We start from the raw sequence: 18,299 nt of genomic DNA on the forward strand, positions 1-18,299 counted from the left end.
GCCTCTACTACTTACAGCTTATATAACCACAAGGTACTCCCCCTCTCTTAACTTCCCGTTCTTTTTTTGTAAAAAAATATTCAGTAATACTCCATGACTTGTAGGATGGAGGTCAGCATTAACTCTCATAAATCTGAAGCATTTGGTAGAGTTCTGAGATCATTAGAATGAGCTCTTGATTGCAGACTCCAAATAAAAATGAAAAAAGCATCTGGCACACACCTGTATCTCAGGTGTCTGCTGCTGTGGGCTGTTTTCTTTGGTCTGTCCATCCTCTTCTTGACGGGCTCCTTAACTTTTTCTCCTGTAAGCCTCTCAGATCTCCATCTTCTGTCTGAAAAGCAATGCCAGTATATTTGTTAATTGTTCAAAGTACGGCTATCGAAGATTTTTCTGTAGTCTACAGAACTCAGAGCAGGTCTTTCACTGGACATCAGTGGAGGCATTTGTCTATGCTGTATATGTGCTGACCTCAAACTGGTCTCCCCACAGCTTTTACATATACTCCCCAGGCTATTCTACACACTGTACCCAACTATTGCATCCGTCTAAAGTGCAACTCTCTTTAATAGCATCCCTGATTTTATTTATTGATAAATCAGAGATTCTTAACACAGTTCTGCTTGTTCCAAACCTTGTCAATTTCACTAGACTCACTCTGTGTCTCTACTTTTCCCAAGGATAAACTTTCTCTTGGAACCTTGAAAACATCATGCTCTTCTGTGTATCAGGACCATTGACAATACTTCAGTCACCTGAAACTTCAGCTCACTCCATGTAAACTCTTGCACTTCACTGGTAGCCCAGCTCGAAAGCTTCTTCCTCCAGGAAGTCCTCCTTATCTTACTTAATTGAAATATAATTGGTTTACAGTGTTGTGTTAATTTCAGGTGTACAGCACATTCAGTTATATATATATATATATGTATATGTGTGTGTTTCTGTGTGTATATATATGAATGTGTGTGTGCTCCATCACTTCAGTCATGTCCTACTCTCTGCGACCCTATGGACTGTAGCCCTTCAGGGTCTTCTGTCCATGGGATTCTCCAGGCAAGAATACTGGAGTGGGTTGCTTCTCGACCCAGGGATTGAATTCATGCCTCCTGTGTCTCCTGCATTGCACTCAGATTCTTTACCACTGAGCCACCAGGAAGCCCTATTAGATATGGATATATACAGATATATAGATAGATAGATATACAGAGGATGAGATGGTTGGAAGACATCACCAACTCAATGGACATGAGTTTGAGCAAGCTCCGGGAATTGGTGATGGACAGGGAGGCCTGGCGTGCTGCAGTCCACGGGGTCATAAAGAGTCGCACACAACTGAGCAACTGAACTGAACTGATACATACACACACACACACACACACACACATACACACATTCTTCTTCAGATTATTTTCCCTTATAGCTTATTATAAGATATTGAGTACAGTTCCCTGTGCTATACAATAGGCTCTGTTGGTTATCAACTTCACATATCAGTTCAGTTCAGTTGCTACAAAACAGCGACCATCAGTGATGGTCGAACTACAGGATGGTACAGTAGAAGGACGTGTGCTCATCTTCTGCGAGAACTCCAAAATTACAACTCTCTGCTGAACAACCATCAACAGGAGAATGTTAGCTCCCACCAAAAAAAGATACTCCATATCTAAGGGCAAAGGAGAAGCCCCAGCAAGATGGTAGGAGGGGTGAAATCGCGTTTAGAATCAAACCCCACACCTGCCAGAGACACTTGTAGGGATCATACAAAACCTTGTGTGTGCCAGGAGACCCTACAGAGACTGAGCCAGACCTGCCTTTGAGTGTTTGAGTGTTTCCTGTGAACATACGGGTCAGCAGTGGCCTGCTGCAGGGACAGGGGTTCTGGGTGCAGCAGACCTGGGTATGGCATAAGCCCTCTTTGAGGAGGTCGTCATTAACCCCCCCATAGAGCCTCCAGAACTTCCCCAGGACTGGGAAACAGACTCTTGGAAGGCACCAACAAAACCTCGTGCACCAGGACCCGGGAGAAAGGAGCAGTGGCCCCACAAGAGACTGTCCCAGACTTGCCCGTCAATGTCCAGGAGTCTCTGGCAGAGGTGGGGGTCAGCAGTGGCCTGCTGCAGGGTCAGGGGCGCTGAGTGCGCAGTGCGTCATGGAACCTTCTGAAGGAGGTCGCCATTATCTTCATTACCTCCACCATAGTTTGGTCTCAGGTCAAACAGCAGGGAGGGAACACAGCCCTGCCCATCAACGGAAAATTGGATTAAAGATTTACTGAGCATGGCCCCGCCCATCAGAACAAGACCCAGTTTCCCCCTCAGTCAGTCTCTCCAATCAGGAACTTTACATATAGTTGTGTGTATATGTTAATTCAAACTCCTAATTTATTCTCCATCTATCCAAGACAAGATGAAGACTTTGCAAATGTGCTCATAAGAGGCCTGCACTGTTTAACTCCCTTTTTTAAGAAAGCAGTCATGCACTTCCCCAGCGGTCCAGTGGTAAAGAATCCATCTGTCAGTGCAGGGTACATGGGTTCAATACCTGGTCTGTGAAGATTCCATCTGCCACGAGGCAACTAAGCCTGTGTGTCACAACTACTGAGTCCGTGCTCTCAAACAAGAGAGTCACGGCAATAAGCCCAGCACCACGATGAGACAAAGCCCACATACAGCAGAGAAGCCCTAGTGCAGCCAAAAATAATGTTTTAAAAAAGCAATCATTACAAGTGAAATGTATGGTGCAATCTGTAACCTGATGTCTCTCCTTTCCCCCTCCCCATGTAAGTTTCAGGTTCAGACTGGGCATTCCCACAGCTGCATTCACACTGCCCAATCCAGTGCCAGCACACAGTAGGTATTCAGTAATGTTTTGAACAAATGACCAACTATTTGAATGAAGATACACACATACCAAAGGGAGGCCCTGCAGACTGTAGTGCAAGATGCGGAGTTGGCTGCCCATAAATTATTCACAGGGTTAGACATTTGACAGGAACAAAACGATCCTGAGATCCTGAGAGGCTCCAGGATGTACAGTTGTTGAAATGTCACCTTTAAGACGTGGGTATTGATTTACAGTTTGCATTCTTAAGTACAGAGGATTCTGTACAAGCAGGGGGAAAAAATCCAATTTCTGCATCTCAGTGAAGGAGACGGCTAAGTCACGTTTGGTATCATCTGTCAGAAGGTTGTGGGGTGTGTGTGTGTGTGTGTGTGCCCATTTAAGAGTTTTACACTGACTGGCTTTCTTGGAGGTAATACGAAAAAAGCTTTAGACGTATTTTTTTCCAGCAGAGATTAGTTTTTCCTGCTTCAATACTTCAACTGAATGGACGCACACAGCAGCGCGCTTGTATTTGGCTTCTTCTGCTCAGCATAATGTTTTGAGAGTTCATCCAGGTTGCAATGTGTTAGTAGTCGTTACCTCTGGAGTACGGCTATATCACAGTTTATCTGTTTCATACTGATGAACATCTGGACTCTCTGCACGGTTATTTACTGATGACGTGTGTGTAAATATTCTCTTGCTGTGTATATATGCTTTCATTTCTTTGGGTTAACATCTAAGAGGGATATTTCTGGGTCGTGGGGTGGGTGTAGGCTTACTTTCATGATATTGCTGGACTGATTTTCAAGGTGATTTGTACCATTTTGCACTCCCACTGGGTCCACATCAACATCTGGCATGGCCAATCTCTTTTATTTTACCATTCTAGTGGGTGTATAACATTATATCATGGTTTTAATTTGTATTTTCTTGATGACTAATCTTGAACATTTCTTCATGTGCTTCATTTGATATTTTTCTTTGTTACGTTCTTATTAGAGTTTTAGATTTTAAATGGTGTCATTTATCTTTTAAATACTGAGTTTCAGCAGTTGTATATATGTGTATATAACTTGAATATGAATCCTAAGGCAGGTGTATGTATTAAAACTATTTTCTCCAAGTCTGAGTCTTGCTTATTTACTTTTTAAAGGAAGTTATCTTTTGAAGCTAATTGCTTAATTAAGTTGAAGTCCATTTTTACCATTGTTTCTCTTATGATTAGTACTTCCTGTGTTCTACGAAACCTTTGCTCACTTAAATGTTGTGAAGATATTCTCCTAGTTTCTTTACAGAAACTTTATAGTTTTAGCTTTTATGTTTAGGCCAGTGAAGCTTTCGCCAATTGATTTTTGTCTATGGTGTAAGATATGAGTCAGAGTTCTTTTTTCTTTTTTTTTTTCTTCATCAGATCAGATCAGATCAGTCACTCAGTCGTGTCCGACTCTTTGTGACCCCATGAATCGCAGCATGCCAGGCCTCCCTGTCCATCACCAACTCGCGGAGTTCACTCAGACTCATGTCCATCGAGTCAGTGTCGCCATCCAGCCATCTCATCCTCTGTCGTCCCCTTCTCCTCCTGCCCCCAATCCCTCCCAGCATCAGAGTCTTTTCCAATGAGTCAACTCTTTGCATGAGGTGGCCAAAGTACTGGAGTTTCAGCTTTAGCATCATTCCTTCCAAAGAAATCCCAGGGCTGATCTCCTTCAGAATGGACTGGTTGGATCTCCTTGCAGTCCAAGGCACTCTCAAGAGTCTTCTCCAACACCACAGTTCAAAAGCATCAATTCTTCGGTGCTCAGCCTTCTTCACAGTCCAACTCTCACATCCATACATGACCACAGGAAAAACCATAGCCTTGACTAGACGAACCTTTGTTGGCAAAGTAATGTCTCTGCTTTTCAATATGCTATCTAGGTTGGTCATAACTTTCCTTCGAAGGAGTAAGCGTCTTTTATTTTCATGGCTGCAGTCACCATCTGTAGTGATTTTGGAGCCCAGAAAAATAAAGTCTGACACTGTTTCCACTGTTGCCCCATCTATTTCCCATGAAGTGGTGGGACCGGATGCCATGATCTTCGTTTTCTGAATGTTGAGCTTTAAGCCAACTTTTTCACTCTCCACTTTCACTTTCATCAAGAGGCTTTTGAGTTCCTCTTCACTTTCTGCCATAAGGGTGGTGTCATCTGCATATTGAGGTTATTGATATTTCTCCCAGCAATCTTGATTCCAGCTTGTGTTTCTTCCAGTCCAGCGTTTCTCATGATGTACTCTGCATAGAAGTTAAATAAACAGGGTGACAATATACAGCCTTGACGTACTCCTTTTCCTATTTGGAACCAGTCTGTTGTTCCATGTCCAGTTCTAACTGTTGCTTCCTGACCTGCATACAGATTTCTCAAAAGGCAGATCAGGTGTTCTGGTATTCCCATCTCTTCCAGAATTTTCCACAGTTTATTGTGATCCACACAGTCAAAGACTTTGGCATAGTCAATAAAGCAGAAATAGATGTTTTTCTGGAACTCTCTTGCTTTTTCCATGATCCAGCAGATGTTGGCAATTTGATCTCTGGTTCCTCTGCCTTTTCTAAAACCAGCTTGAACATCAGGAAGTTCATGGTTCACATATTGCTGAAGCCTGACTTGGAGAATTTTGAGCATTACTTTACTGCGTGTGAGATGAGTGCAATTGTGTGATAGTTTGAGCATTCTTTGGCATTGCCTTTCTTTCTTTTTTTTTTTTTCTTCATATAGACAAACTTTTTCACCACTGAAATGCATTGCTGAAAATTTGTTGAAAATTGACCATTCCTAATTATTTTACATTTGACTATTTTGTTTAGATTATTTACACCCATTGTATGTGTACGGTAAAAATACCACATAATGATGTGCTACTGTATATCTCTTCTCAACTTTGTGTTCACTGATGTCAAACCGGTAGCTTGAAATCAACCACGTTGGGAGTATTTCCACCATGAAAAGAGGCAAACACTATTAATCATGGCTCAATTTACTGTGATTTTGTTTCTCCAGACATATGAAAATGTTGGAAACAATGTTAATAATACAGATTAACCTTCGAATCATGTCTCAAACTGACACTGTGAATGGTACAAAAATTTGACTGACATTCTTCCCATATTCGAAAGCTACTATTTGAGTCAGCAAGATAGTCACACGTATCATTAAAGAATCAGTAAACTTCTAGCAAACATCCTTCACCTTCATCTTTTCATTAACATACATGAAAATACCAAGCCACATTCTCACCGTGGGAACTCCCCTCACTTTCTTGTTTCAGCAGGAGGTAGGCCACGGATAGCTGGGCAAGAATACCAAGAGAAAGGTTTATACACTGAGGGCTGCTGTGTGGACTTGATTATCAAGATGATATTCAAGGTGCTGGTCAGTTTGGAGAAATATGAGGAAAAAAAAAACTTCCTGGGGGAGGGGGGCCTCTGCTGGCTTTGAAGGAGGAGGCCAGCGGCCAGTGTCCCAGGAGCACAGCCCGCTGAAGGCCCCCCGAGAAGAAGCACACAGCTGCGGAGGCCGTCCTGGAAAGGTCCTCCCTCCAGAGGGAACAGGGCTTGGCAGGGCAAGGTTAATGGCAGGGAGCGAAGCAGAGAGAGCTGGACTGAAGTAATTCTGCGAATTCCAAACTGTGGAGTTTGTACCTGTATCAGAAGGCTGCAGGGAGCCCGTGAAGAGCAAGGGACTCACATGGCTAGAGCTGCATTTTCTGGCAGTCAACCTGGTGGTGTGGGTACGACTGACTGGAGAAGAAAGACTCGAGTTAGGAGAAGCCAGAAGATAATTAGGGTACGGGCAGAAACAGGTGACAGAGGCCCAGACTGAGCCAGCGGCCATTAGAACAGAAAGGAGATGAGTAACGGAAGAAATATCTCCTGGGTAGAAGGAACCGCACTTGGAAGAATAATTCTACTTTAAATGTTTTTATTTTTTAAATTTTATTTAATCAATAATTTTTATTTTTTGTGGCACTTTGAGGGACTTGGGAGGTGTCAGTGAATCGGAAACGTGTAAAATAAGGAGACTGAGGGATAGTGCTACGGAATCTATACATAAATCCTAATTTTTCTTCATCTGCAGGATTTGGGGTGATTGAGAGTGTTTTTCACTCCAGTGATTACTTATATATTTTAGTTAATATATATCTTAACACTTATTTACCACTTCCTTTCTAGGGCGTTGCTATTTAATAAAATGAATAAGATAAAGGCTGTTTTTTTTTTTTTTTAAAAAGCAGAAATATTCAAAGAAGGCTCTCTGTTTGCCTTTGAGTACATCTGGCGAGGTGGCTCTAGGCCATGAAGACTTGAGCAAGCCTGGGGTCCTGTCCTGTCACTGAGCTTTCAGGTTTTGTCTTGTTTACTTGGAATACAGGGAAAGCATTGTAGAGACCACTTCATCCTCAGGAGCCATTGGAAACCAGGCAAGCACAGTTCTCAAAAACAGAGGAGATTATTTTAAACATGATCTCTTTTTAGAAAGTATGTATATTAGGATACTCTAGAAGTCTTAGAAGTTTGCTTAGGGGAAAAACCCTAGGGCTCCCCTGATGGCTCAGTGGGTAAAGAATCTGCCTGCAATGCAGGGAGACACAGGAGAAGTGGGTTCGATTCCTGGGTCAGAAGATCTGCTGGAGGAGGCCATGGCAACCTACTCCAATATTCTTGCCTGGAGAATCTCATGGACAAAGGAGCCTGGCGGGCTACAGTCCAAAGGGTTGCAAAGAGTTGAACATGACTGAAAGACTATACATGTTCACAGGCAATAGAAATTACCCCCTGGGGTTGGTGTGATAGTCAAGTGAGAGGACAGGGGTAAAGCATTTAAGAACAGTATCTGCTCTATGAGAGTGAGTAGTAGCTCAGTGATGATGGTCATGATGATTCCTGTTTACAATAGCCCCTTAATGAATGATAAAATTTTAATTAGCACCAGTCATACAATAAATGCTCAATAAATTATAACCTTTCTAAGTACATAAGGTGAAAATCTTTCTGCTTCAGCCTTCAGAGATAATCATAATAAACATCACAGTCAATATGTATACATGTATATGTGGATATATAACCTTATGCTAACAAAGAGGAATGAGACCACACTACACATATTGTTCTGTGACTTCGCTGCTTCACTTAAATTTTAAAAACTATTTACCATACAAATATGCCCGACTGATTTCTGACAAAGTTGCAGAAGCAGTTCAATGGATGTAAAGACAAGTGGGGGTGGAGCTTTTGTTGAAAAGATAAAAGCCTTTCAACAAACGGGGCTGGAGCCACGGCACATCCAGGGGCAAAGAAAAGAATCCTGACCTCAACTTCAGAACTTATACAAAAATTAACTTCCAGTGGATCAGGGTTGCAGGTGGAAAACTTATAAGTGTAGAACTTTAAAGAAAATAATATGAGAAAATTAGGGTCTAGGTGCATCAAGGAGAGCCAAAGAGATGTGATACCAAAAGTTTGGTCCACAAAACGAACAACTGATACACTGGATCCCAGCAAAATTAAGACCTTTTTGTTTGTGAGAGATCCCACTTAACGGATTAAAAGGGAAGCTATGGCTTGAGAGAAGAGAGTCTGTCACATATCCAACAGAAGATTAGTTTCTAGAATATATAGAACCTTCAAAACTCAATAGTAAAAAAAAAAAAAAGCATTCAAATTTTAAAAAATAGATGGAAGTCATGAATACTGATTTTTCCAGGAGTCATATAAAGAGAGATGTGAGAGTTGGACCATAAGGAAGGCTGAGCACTGAAGAATTGATGCTTTCAAATGGTGATGCTGGAGAAAACCCTTAAGAGTCCCTTCGACATCAAGGAGATCAAACCAGTCAATTCTAGAGGAAATCAACCCTGAGTATTCAATGGAAGGACTGATGCTAAAGCTGAAGCTCTAATACTTTGGTCACCTGATGCTAAGAGCCAACTCACTGGAGACCCTGATGCTGGGAAAGATTGAGGGCAAGAGGAGAAGGGGACGACAGAGGATGAGATGACACCACTGAATCAATGGACATGAGTTTGAGCAAACTCCAGGAGATGGTGAAAGACAGGGAAACCTGGTATGCTGCAGTCCATGGGGTCACAGAGAGTCAGACACGACTGAACAACAGCGACATGCTGGACATGCCACTGAGGAGGAGATACAGACGGCAGATAAACACGTGAAAAGATGTGCAGCTTTACTAGTCATTGAGTATGCTGAGTCAGTGCAATTTAAAACCACAACGCGATATTGCCACACACCTATCAGAATGGCCAAAGTAACAAATAGTAACACCACCAAATGCTAGTGAGGGTGGAGAGAAATGGAACGCTCAGACACCATCAGCAGGGATGGGAAATGAGATAACCACTCAAGATTGGTTTGCCCCCTTCTACACAACTAAATATGCAATTGTCATATGACCCAGTCATTACATTCCTGGATATTTATCCAGAAAAATGAAAATGGATGTTCACACGAAAACCCGCACATGAATATTCAGAGCAACTTTATTCATCATAGCTCCAACCTGGAAGCAACCTAATTCACCTTCAGGAGGTGGTTAGACAAACCAGATCATCCACACCATGGAATGTTACTCAGCGGTAAAGAATGAAGAATTGATTCATCCACCAGCCTGGATGAATCCAGGTAATTACGCTGAGTGAAAGCTAAGTGAACAAAGCCAGCGCCAAGAGGTCATATACTGTATGATTCCATTTGTACAGCATTCTTTTTCTCTCTCTTTATAAAATTTATTTTTAATTGATAGACAATTGATTTACAATATTGGTTTCATTTCTGCCATACATCAACATGAATTAGGTATACATATGCCCCCTCTCCAGAGCCTCCCTCCCATCTCCCACCCCTTCCCACCCCTCTAGGTTGTCACAGAGCCCTGGGTTGAGTTTCCTGAGTCATACAGCAAATTTCCATTGGCTATCTATTTTACATATGGTGGTATGCATGTTATTCTCTCCATTTGTCTCGCCCTCTCCATCCTCCCCATCTCCTTTGTCCATTAGTCTTATACAGCATTCTTGAAGAGAGGAACATACAGAATCAGAGGGTGGGTGAGTTGCTGCCAAGGGCCAGGCATGAGGCAGAGAGGGGAGATTGTGAAAGGGCAGGTCAGGGGGACCTTGTGGTCGTGGCGTTGTTCTGAATCTTGACTGTGGTGTTGGATACAGGACTCCCCTCATGCAACAGGACTGCATAGAACCCATGAGTAAAACTGGGGATGTTTGAGAATCAGCGGACTATAGCAACATCAGTATCCTGGTTGTAAGATTACACTGTAATTTTGCAAGGTGCTATCAATGAGGGAAACAGGGTAACATCTAATGGGCTCTCACTGCATTCCTTCCTGCAACTACCTGATAAGTTACAGTTTTCTCAAAATAAAATGTTTAATTGGGAAAAAAGGGAATATCATAAGCAGTTAGCCAAACAAAACAAAAACGAATGGTTTCGCTAAGGGTCTGACCATTTTGACTGTGTGCCCTTTCTTTTTTCTTTTAGGCATTCATTAGTCAATCATGGGAGAAGGCAATGGCACCCCACTCCAGTACTCTTGCCTGGAAAATCCCATGGACGGAGGAGCCTGGTGGGCTGCAGTCTATGGGGTCACTAGGAGTCGGAGACGACTGAGTGACTTCACTTTCACTTTTCACTTTCATGCATTGGAGAAGGAAATGGCAACCCACTCCAGTGTTCTTGCCTGGAGAATCCCAGGGACAGGAGCCTGGTGGGCTGCCGTCTATGGGGTCCCATAGAATCGGACACGACTGAAGTGACTTGGCGGCAGCAGCAGTCAATCATGAATTGGCCAGACTCTACCTATTATTATAAATGATTCCAACAAGTCCTGTGGGGATATTGCAGCCTGAACGCTGTGGATGGGAATGGTCTTTGAAGAAACTGGGTTAAAGATCTGGAACCAGAGTTGTGCTCTTAACAAGTCCATTGAGTGGGGACCTCATTGCACGTCCCCTGGGAAGGGTAATGAAACATGAAGATGAAGGTGACCAGTACCTTCCTCAGGAAGGCCCCTCTGGGTCACGGAAGTCCTTCACCAGGAGAGTCAAGACTGGAGCAGCCCCCCTCTCATTGGGAAATTCAAGCCCATTATCTCTTACTGGGGAGGCAGTAATGACCGTCACGGAAGGAGACCTCAATTTAAGCAAACAGCTGTTTTTCCTTGACAACAGAAGGGTAAACAGGGCTCAAGTTGGTTCTTAGCGAAGTGATCCATGGAAAGATCATTTAAACAGAGTCTCTCAGTGAGCACAGCGAGGAAATCATGCAACCTCCCTCCCTAGCCCTGCCCCGGTGATGCCCTGTCAAAGAAACCTGCCTTTCTGGGGGCCTCGCAAAGTCACGGGACTCCATCCTTGGCCGCCCTGGTTTCCAGGCCTGTGGACCGGCCGCCGATCCTGGATCCTGGACCTGAGAGCGATTTGGAGCCCCAGAGCCTGTGTGGTTTGTCTGGAGGGAGTCTCTTCGTCCTACCCTTCCCCGATTATCTAGCACTTAACAGGTGACCCTGCAGTCAATGGCACCGTGAAGGGTCTAAGTATTAACATTCTTCAATGTGCTCCTGGCCCTTGCAGGGGAGAGGACTTGTCTACAGCACTGAAGGGCTGTGCAAAGCCTCAGCGCTGTTGACAGTCAGCTGTGATTTTCCATCAGCTGCATCTCATTATCCCTTCAGGGCTCCCTCTGCCTATCCACGGGAAACAATGTGTAATCACTTGCAACTGATTGCAAATCACTCTGCCCGGCTTGTGTGAGCAAGCCTCGGCCCCGCCACGTGGTCCAGACTGCCACGCAGGTCCCTGCGCCCTGGGGCCCCTCACTGCCCCCAGAGTGGGGCTCCGGGGCACCTGGAGCACAATGGCCCCTCTTTCTCCCCGGGATGGAGGTGGGGAGGAAGGGGGCTGGATAGATCAGGACACTGGCTAATCACGAACCCCAAGAAATGACAGACTCAGGTTCAGAATGGTTATTTTGTGGATCAGTTTTCAGAGATAGAAAGGCAGCCATGCCTGTTCCCTTCATGGAGAATTAGACAGATTTGAGGATTCTAGAATGAATAACTGGGTGGAAGTATGGGCCACAGTTTCAAAATAGAGGCAGTAGATCATATTTACCATAGAACTCAGACATCTAAGGTGCTCAGATCCAATTCAAGTCCTGATTCTGACTTGTGTGACATTGGACAAGTCACCTAATCCCTTTCAGTCTCAGTTTCTCATCTGTAAAATGGGAATAATAGCAATACCAAGCTCAGGGTATATACAGGGAAGGTACACAGGGAAGAAGTGTCTGCTTGTAATCTGTTCACCGTGACCATGATCTATATCTTTGCATATTGAGATTTTCTTCTATGATTTAAGATGACATTTTCTATTTTTTATCATAGAATTATGTATACTTTTGTTAGATTTTTCCCCGAAGTATTTATTATTTAGTTGCCATTGTAAATCATACCAATTTAATAATGCATTTGGTAATTATGTTCAATAAGAATTGTACAATTGATTTGTGTGTACTGGACTTGAATCTAGCAACTTTGGTGAACTCTCTTATTAGTTTCCATACTTTATGTCTGAAATGCTTTTAAACATGAGTGAGTTGAGGGGTGAGGGAGGGAAGGATTGGGAGTTTGGGTTTAGCGGATGCTAACTATTATATTTATATATAGGATGGATAAACGGAAAGGTCCTACTGTGTAGCATAGGGAGCTATTGATATATTCAATATCCTGTGATAAACCATAATGGAAAATAATAATATGAAAAAGTATAACTGAATCACTTTACTGTACAGCAGAAATTAACATTGTAAACCAACTATATTTTAGTAAAACTTATATATATATATATTATGAAAGTGGGGTTGGGGAAAGCCAAAATGTCAAACTACTTACATCTAGATGGAAAGACTACCGGTGAGCTCTTTTCTACTTTTCTACTTCTGTATACCCTTCAATACTTAAAATTTTTGTACAATAGGTATCTCCTCCTTAACAACTGAACTGAAAATTATTAAATTACAACAGTACTGATAACAGTCCCCTTTTGACGAACACCTATACTCAGCAACCATATGCTAAGTGCTTCATATACATAAGTTAATTTCATCTTGACAACAACCCAGCATAGAAGGAATTTCTTGTCACATTCCAAACAAGAAAACTGAGGCATAGATCACCCTGTGGAAATCATTACGTACCTACTAAATACTTGAGCTGGGTTTTATGGGACTCTTATTTTCCTAGACAAACTCAGAAGGACATTTTCTTGTGGAAGATTTCGCTTCACTGATCTCAAGCTACAGAGGGTTACATGGGTTAGTTTGTCATTGACATGGCTGTTTGCCCTTCTTGCTAGGCAGAGCCTCAAGGAATTGAGAGAAACAAGCTTTAGAAAGACCCCTGGGGGGATGGGCTCCAGCTCTGGGTGGGGGATGGGGTCTGCAGAGGATGAAGCCAGGCCTGGAAGCCAGCTACCTGGATTCTGATCTTAAAAATGAAAAGCTGTGTAGGCTGAGTGACGCCTTGGGAAGGTCAGACTGCTCTAATTTCCTCAAGGAGCGATGGCTCCTTATTCAGGAGACCAAGAGCCAGGCCCAACGATTTCAATATGAGAAGAAGGAAGCTTATTCCTTGAGGGTGAAGATTTGACCTTTGTCTTTGGTCTTCCCTAAAGGTCAATAATCACAAAGACGACTCGAAAGGTTTAAAGTGATCTAAACCCACCAGTGTGTTACAGAACAGGGGATGGAGACATGGGGTGATTGGAAGTCATTTATGGCCTTTGTAAATCTTTTTCTAGTGGATTAATGATCACTGGAATGTTAAAATACAACTTTTGGTAATTGCATCCAAGTCACGAGCCAGGCCCTCTAACTAGATAAAGCCCTAAGAGTCACCTCTTGAAGAACCTTTTACAACTGCCACCACCGCGCTCAAGACCCCACAGTTGCAGCATATGCACCTCTGTCTCTCTCTGCCGGCTTTGTCCTCACCCAGCCCTCTCTGCCCCCCAGCACCCTTCTCTCCTTCCTGCGACTGTGTTATGATTTTGCAGCGAGGACCTCAGCACTTGTGCTTCGATTACAAAAAAAATTATATAACTGTATTGGAGTAAAGATGAATATAATCCTGACAGGATCCAGTATTATATATTTGTATTTATTTTTTTCTTCGATTTTAAAAGAAAGTATAATTAAAGTTAATTAAAGGAAATTAAAATTAATTTAATAAAAATTAATGTTTAGAAATATTAAGTGAATGGACTGTGAGTCCTGACATAAGCTGTCCTGGGCCTGATGGCAAAGTCCACCTTGTTCTTCCCTCCCTCTCTCCATCCATCCTTCGTCCCTTTCTCACTTCCTCCCTTCCTTCCTTATTTCTCTGTCTCTCTCTTTCTATTTTCTCTCCTTTCCTGCCTAGCCTTGGCATACTAAGGAAAATAAGTTTTCAGCTTCTCCTGTATCTTGCTTGCAATCATTTCTGTTTTATGAGGAAACAAAACGTTTCCTTCATTTTCCCTTAAAAAAAAAAAACAAAACTGAAATCTAACTGTGAATCTAAATTTTTCCTGGAATCAGACAGGCTCTCCCACCCTCTCATAAGCATTTTACATTGTTGAGGTTTTTCTTCTTTGCAGCTCTACCGAGACACTACAAAAATTTATGATGAGCCTGGAAACATCCTTGAGCAATTATTCCTAACACCGGGTGCATCCAGCTTTCTTTGAGTTGAGGTATTCAGAGCCTCTGCTGGCAGCGTGGATGACATGGGGATACGAGAAATGAGGGCTGCGTGCCCTGTCTTGTCAGGAACACAAGGAACCCTGAGACGCCAGCTACTTCAGGGAGCCCATGAAGGCACCACGGTCTCCCTCTTGCTTCTCCGAGAAGCAGCTAGAATTTTGCAGCTGTTTTCCATTGCTCTTCGAAGAGCGTACATGCGTTCAGAAACAGCCCTTAGGAGTCAAGGGGGGTTCTTCTTTTTTGCTTTTCTTAAACATAACTTTCCCAGTATAGCACTGGACTCAACAGGAGGAAGTCAAAGTTACAAACTTGGCCCAAGGAATGGGGGGAGGCCTGGGGTCTGCTGAATTGCAGGACTGGATCTTTTGAGACTGGTGGGGCTCAGGGGTGGGGCGAGGAGGGTCACCGCTTGGCTGTTCTTGGCCTGGGGTTGGTGATTTATAATCTCAGAAAGTGCTCCAGGTTGGATGTAACAGACCATTTAATATTGTGTCTACACGAGGCCTGCCCCCAGGATGCCTCCTTCCACCGTCATGACGTAGGGACGATGGGCTCCCCGTGGTGGGGCTGCTTCTGAAGCGTGTACAGCCCACATGACCATGGACACAGGTTCCTACAGAACAGGAGCTAGAAATCAACCGTGGTCAGAGATGTAAGAGCTTCCGTTATTCACATAACCCAGTGTCACCCTCCATTTCATACAGTTTCACCGCACGAGGGGGACTACGGAAGGAAATCCACACAGTCGTTGGTATAAGTTCCAGTGGATGTGGCCATTGAGTGAATAATCGGCGGAAAATGTGCACCACGTTTCTTGACTCACTCTCCTGCCTTTGGTCCTTGTAGTAACAGAGACTCTTTATAAAGCCATGACAAGGAGCCAGCCAGTGTGACAAGTCAGGTCTGTGCAGATACTGCCCTGTAGAGACCTGTCAACGGCACTCAGGAGGAGGTATCATTGTCTCCTGTTCACTGCAAAAAAGTGAGTCTTAGAAGAGAAATGCGGGAGGGGGACATCCAGCCATTTTCCAATCTTAAGTCTTTGAGATTACTTGATTTCTAAATGGAACACTTAAGGATGAAAAAACAAAACACATTTCCACTTCCTGGAGGTACCTCAGTAATCATCCTCTCTTTCCCTACATGAGGATCTTCCTTCATAGCACTGCTAAAATGAACGTGTTTCCCCTTCACTAACAGCAAAGTGCCCTGGACTTGGACTTGGGATTTCAGGAGTGGGAAAATTTCTCCTCGCTACCTGCCGGCAGCTGGAAGAAGAGCAAAGGCAGAGGGCAACCCTTCTTCCCAGGACAGGGCAAGGCTGCCTGGTTTTGTCCGTTCCAGGGACAAAAAAAAAAAAAAAAACAAACAAACCCTGGAAGGCCCGTCCACCCTGGAAGGTTGGTAACAGTATTATCCACTTAATGAATGGCGATTTGGGGCTTAAAAGGGCTGAGCAACTTCCCCAGGTTCACAGTGGTCAGGAGAAAGGGGGCGGGGTTTGCCAAGAGCCAACTCTGTCCATGTCTGGTCTCTGCGCTTTCCTGTCTGCTTCCTTGTCTGCTACCAGGGACTTGGCGAGGCTCCCCTTCTTCATCCGTGACACAGGGATTGACATCTTCCTTGTGCCCCTGTTGTGCTGTCGTGTGTTTTAAATACAGTATTATACACAGTTACACCCGATGCATCACTTGACACACGGCTGGAAAGCAGTACGTGCCAACGGCTATGAAGTCAGAATCTCACATCCAAGGTGCCTGAAGATCTTTTATCTCCAGCACTGCTTCCTGCATCAAATGGGGACTTAAAGAAAACCTGACTACATTTTGATTGGCTACTTTAAAAAGAGACACGGCCATGATGCACCTTGGCCAAGTGGAGCCAAATCTTGCTGTGTGCGACTCCGATTCAAGTTTAACTGTGTTGGTCCAAAGGAAATGCTGCTTTCTGCTGTTGTTCAGTCGCTCAGTCATGTCTGACTCTTTGTGACCCCATGGACGCAGCACGCCAGGCTTCCCTGTCCTTCTCTATCTCCCGGAATTGCTCAAACTCATGCCCAATGAGTCAATGATGCCATCCAACCATCTCATCCGCTGTCCTCCCCTTCTCCTCCTGCCTTCAATCTTTCCCAGCATCAGGGTCTTTTCCAATGAGCTGGCTCTTTGCATCAGGTGGCCTAAGTACTGGAGCTTCAGCTTTAGCATCAATCCTTCCAATGAACATTCAGGGTTGATTTCCTTTAGGATTGGCTAGTTTGATCTCACTGCTGTCCAAGGAACTCTCCAGAGTCTTCTCTGTGGAATACAGAACCACAGTTCTATTTTCCATGGATCTGATTTCCTTAAACTGACACTTAGGATGACATCTCCATTATGAAAACAGCAATGAGCTATTTCTGGCCTCTCTTCACTGAACACTTTTGATCTGCACTCACATGGACTTATCTCTCTGTTCCCTACCTCTGGGCAACCTCTAACCCCTGTCCCACTCAGCAATAACTGGGGAGGTTTTAGGGAAAACAAACAAACCAGCAAGATGGTTGCCTGGCCCTAAGTCGAGAACTTTGGAATCGTATTGGTTTAAATAATTCTCGAAAACAACACATTTTTGAGTTCTCTAGGTAATGTACAGCCAAGAATAAGAAACACCATTTGGCCAAACTGAACATTTTCAGCTGTGCAACACTGCCCTTCCTCCTCAGGGCCCTTGCACATGCCGTTCCCTCCTCCTAGAACTCTGTTCCAACCAGGCTTCACTTGACTGGGTCACATTCATCCATCGGGTCTCGGTGGGAAACCTTCCCGGCTGTGGTGAGCAGACCCTAGGGAGGACCCTCCCGATTCCCACTGTCATCAATCCCTTTTTTTTTGAGTGTAGGCAGAACTGGTGGCTTGTCCCTGGCCAACAGAATACATGTCAAAAGTGAAGGGCTTCTGAAGATATAATACGGTCCCAAGTCCGATGACTTTGAAGAACTTACAGCAAGTCCCCTACATACCAATGAGTTCTGTTCCAGGAGTGCGCTTGTAAGTCCAATTAAAAAAAATTTATCTGGCTGCACTGGGTCTTGGTTGTGGCACACGGGCTCTTCAACCTTCAGTGTGGCGTTGCAGGATCTTCAGTTGCGGCATTTGGGATCTAGCTCCCAAACCGAACCAGGTCCCCTGCATGGGGAGCATTAGGTCTTGGCTACTGGAGCATGAGGGAAGTCCCAGTCCAATACGTTAAGTCCAACAAAGTCATCCTTGGTACACAACTGGCGATATACTGCTGCTTTTACACTTGCTTCTGGACATCCTGGGCTTGAAATAAAGATACTGTGCTCTGTACAGGACTGTACAGTAAAGTACACAAAATCACAGGCACTTGTAGAGGAACAGGCACGTGACAACACATGCCAGACGCATGATCTAAATTACTCATCGGACATTCGAACACATGTTTGCATCTTCGAAAGTTTGCAACTTGAAGGTTCCTATGTAGGGGACTTACTGTATCTGGCTCTCCAGGGCTTGGCTCAATCAGGTAAAAGCCTTTAAGAGAGGGGTGGGGCCACAGGCAGCTCCACTAATTTTTAAGTCTCCTGCCCTAATAGCCACAAGCTAACAAGGGCCAGCGTGGCCTGTGTGGCTCCTTTGCTAGCCCTTGGCTGGAGCTGAGCAGGCAT

At 44.0% G+C, this 18,299-nt stretch overlaps 1 long non-coding RNA gene across 1 annotated transcript in view; it reads right to left on the reverse strand.

Annotated features, from left to right (window-relative positions):
- The window catches only part of LOC133229988 (uncharacterized), a 113,898-nt gene that overhangs the window by 39,052 nt on the left and 56,547 nt on the right, over positions 1 to 18,299 (reverse strand). Inside the window, exon 5 of the long non-coding RNA XR_009730691.1 lies at positions 223 to 334. This is a non-coding gene — a long non-coding RNA (uncharacterized LOC133229988). The remainder of the gene's footprint in view (positions 1 to 222; positions 335 to 18,299) is intronic.

The sequence above is a fragment of the Bos javanicus genome, chromosome 18, assembly GCF_032452875.1.
Source record: "Bos javanicus breed banteng chromosome 18, ARS-OSU_banteng_1.0, whole genome shotgun sequence".
Taxonomy (NCBI): domain Eukaryota; kingdom Metazoa; phylum Chordata; class Mammalia; order Artiodactyla; family Bovidae; genus Bos; species Bos javanicus.